We start from the raw sequence: 4,111 nt of genomic DNA, 5'->3' as shown, positions 1-4,111 counted from the left end.
TGAACAAATTTTATTCTTTTAGTCACTTAATATTAGGTTTTACGAATTTTTCCATGTTGTGTTCTTTGAAAACATTTTGAATGTCCATTAATATTGCATTGCATCAGTGATTCTCAAGCTTTTGTATGCGTCAAAATTATCTTGCAGGCTTTGTGAATGCTTGGTGCACACTTAAGAGTTTCTGAGTCAATAGGTGTCGAATAGAGCCAAGAATGTACATTTCTAACAATTTGCCTGGTGATGTTGATCTTGCTGGTTTGGGGATTCCACAGTCATTCTTTTACAATTGGATATTTGGATTGTTCATCATGAGTAGCATTAGAATAATAATATGCATACATGACAATTTCCACAAGATAGGTTTCTATAATGAAAATAACTGGAAAAGTTATGAACTTTTTGGACACCTTCAATATGTTTGGTCAAACTTATCCAGAAAAACTGCACCAATTTATACTGTGTGTGAATGTTCTTACTCTACAAAATCCTTGTTACTCAGTATATTTAGTCAAAGTAACATCTTATTTCAGTTTACATTTCTTTGCTTACCAGTGAAGTGAAATATTTCATCTTATTTTCGGTATCTATTTGAAAGAACTATGAGCAAAAGCCTCTGGCTGTTTTCCTCAAGCTGTTGGGATCTTAAGATTTTTCTTATGTATTCCTAGCGATCCTTTATACTCTCAGGCTGTGAATCCCTAGTTTGTCCTATTTGACATAGATGTTTTCTCACTTTATTGTTTGCTTTTTTGTTAATTGGCTATTTTTGACAGTGGTTTGTTCTTTCCATTTTTATGTACCTAAGTCACTTTTTGTGATTTATTTTGTTACTTAGAAAACAGGAGTCCTAAAATAAACATTTTCCCAAATTTTTCTGTTTCTTATGGTTTTATGCTTAACATTTGCTTCCCTAACCATTCTGGAATTTCTTACTTTTCTCTTCCTTCCCTCCTTCCTTCCTTTCTTCTCTCCTTCCTTCCTTCTTCTCTACCTCTCCCTCTTTCTCTCCCTCCCTGTCTCCCTTCCTCCTTTTCTTATTCCTTCTTCCTTCCCCCTCCTTTCCTCCCTCCCTCCCTCCCCCACCTTCCTTCCTTCTTTCTTTTTTTTCTTTCTCTCTCTCTCTTCCTTCTCTTCCCTTCCCTTCCCTTCCTTTCTTTCTTTCTGCTTCCCACAATGTGAAGTGAAGCCCAAGTAGTTAATTAATTACCCAGCACCATTTATTAAATAACCTTTCCTTTTCCTATTACAGTGTGGTGTACAATCACATTTAAAAGTTAATTTGCAAGCTGGGAAATTAGTTCTTGGTTGGTATTTGTAGGAAATGTGACCTGATATTAGATATTCTTCTTAGTAAGCACAACAGGAAACACATGTATGACATCTAATGAGAAAAACAGAAATCAAGCCATGTGTCCTTACCATGGCTTGGTAGCTCTAATTTCAATATGTGTCTTGGCTTCAGCTTAGATTCCCAATCAGCCGTTTAGAAGATTTCCTTGTTTTGCTCATTGCCTTAAAGGTAATGTTTTCAAAGGGACAAAAAAACATTCTGTTACCTTAAGGAAATATTGAGAGTTCAGTGTGTTTTCCAGAGTTTGAGGTAAATGGGAACTCATTTAAAAATCCCACTGCATCATTGCACAAAACATATTTTTATTGTCTGGCCTTACTTTTTCATTCCTTGTCATTTGGTCTGCCAAACAGACTTTTCTCCATCTATTACTTTTCCCACTCACCCCACACGTCCTCCAGAATATATCAGAAATGCATTATGAGGTGTAACAGAGGTTAAAATAACCTCTTGACGTTTGCTTTGACAGAGTCAAGTTTTGTTTACAAATGTAAAAGTCCCTCTTATGAGTAGCTGTCAACAATTCTTTAATATTACTGTAGCTCCCTCCATCAAAAGTATCTGGATGCAGTGCTAGCAAAAAAAAAAAAAAAAAATCCAATCTCTGAAGCAGTGACAATTATTCAGCACTTTTCCAGTTAGCCTGTACAACAAATGTAATTATCTTTAGGACACTGAGTCTCAGTTGTTACAAGGATAAAACTGAGGGTAACATCAGAACTTCAAACTGTTTACCAAAATAATGACCGATTTTCATGTCCTGATGAATGAATGGCAAAGTAATAAATTATTCTTCCAACTCGATTTTTCTAGGAACTCACATCTTATGAATTTTGAAATGGAACATTGTTATTAACAAAGACAAATAATGCACGTATAATTCAAAGTCAATTATATTTTTAAAATTCATTTAGCAGTTGTATCTATGAGTGTTTATTAATTTTTATTTTTAAATTTTTAATAATTCTGGCACTATAGAGATTTGTGAAGGCTCAGTTTCGGTTTTGTGGAAATTATATCCAGACACTTCACGCCGTTCCTCTTGTCCAGTTTTTTTCCTTTTTCCCACTTTCATGCTGATAATAACAACATCATGCCTGACATATTTTATTCCCCACTCACCTAGCCAGTGTTACTGATATGAATCAGAGATGGTAAATATCCTAATCATGTGTTGCAACTTCCCAGTTCTGGTCTGATGATAGATATCACTAGTCAATTGCAACATCTTTCTCTTTATATTTGCTATATGTCTCTTTCACAACTCTTCTAAAGGCTGGGAGGTAACTAAGCCATTCGAAGGTCATCCCTGACACTGGCTGTGGAAAGTGACCTTATGCATCGGTTCCCTTCAACTCCAAGTGGACAGAAGGCAGTAGCAATGTCCACAAGAGTGGAAAGCAAAGTAAGCAAAGTAAGAATTGAGGATCCTAAGAGCCTTTCTGCCACAGGTTACCTGCTGATGGTCACTGAAATAATAAGGAGTGCAGCAACCCTAGTTTCTGGTGTTACAGCAAGGACTGTGTGTACAGTTCTTCTGGACTAAATGACTCCCAAGTATGGAGTTCTCCCTTAAAAATGGCTACATTGTCATGGATAATTAAACCCTAAAATGAAGCCTTTCTCTATTTAAAGGTGCAGCTTTATCCACTTCTTTCTATGAATATATCTAAGAAAGGACAGCCATTGTATCTATTAGGTAGATTTTTACCAGACCCACCTTCCAAACTGGTTTCTCCAAAGGTAATGTATACAACTGAAATTAACATTAAAAAATAAAGTATGAAAAATAAGCCCACACAAGTCAGAACTATAAAATGCATTTGCTTTCTCCTGAAAGTTTTGAAATAATAAGGAATATTTGATCAATTGCTAAAATGCATAGAGCCACATTTTTTTCTGCCACAAGAAAAAAGATTGAAACAGAAAGAACACGGGTACACGGCAGCTGCTGTTACACAGAGTTCCAGATATTCCTGGCGCAGGCATTCCCACAGGACTGGGACAGTGGAGGAATGCAGTATCTTGGAGATTTGCAAGAGTATTTTGGCTTATCTCCTTTATTTGGCTCTCTGTACTTTGGTCATCATTAGTATTTTTCCAAGAGCCACATTTAGGTTTCTGATATAGCTAAGGGGATTACATAGAGCTGAATAAAATATTTAGTGTGTTCTCAGACAATTTTTAATCAAAATGTAACTGATATTCTCTACTTTCCTTTTTTTCCCTCCTCACCCACCTACCAACTGTCACACTCGAGATCACAGTTGGCCGGTATCTGGCAGGAGGATTCTACTCCCTCCATCCGGCCTCGTCGCTGACGGATCGCGGAACGCCTCTCCATCAGCCTCAGCAGCCTTTCAGCACAGCGCTCTGAGCAGCCCTTTCCAATCTACTGTAAGAGACGACACCGACTTAACTCCCTGAACCAGTCTGAGGTCATGGGGTATCGAAGACATGTTCCGGACTTGGCTGTATAACAGAATCACTTTGTCATAAAAGCAGAATACCTGAATCTAACCTAAACTTATCAAACTAGGATCTTCAGGAGTGAGGGTCCCAGAATTTATATTTTAAACAATTTCACCAGGATGATTATCGTGCAGCCAGCCCTGCACCTGTTCATAGATTAGCATCTGGGAGACATGGATAGAGAAGAAAAAAATTAATCAATTTATTTAAGATCCGTTGAACCCCCATCTGCTAATTTATCAGAACAGTATCACGATACTTTCTTCGGTGGGTTCTCTGAAAGACAAA

The sequence above is a fragment of the Balaenoptera ricei genome, chromosome 5, assembly GCF_028023285.1.
Source record: "Balaenoptera ricei isolate mBalRic1 chromosome 5, mBalRic1.hap2, whole genome shotgun sequence".
NCBI classification, from domain to species: Eukaryota; Metazoa; Chordata; class Mammalia; order Artiodactyla; family Balaenopteridae; genus Balaenoptera; species Balaenoptera ricei.
Note: the sequence above shows the minus strand (reverse complement) of the source record.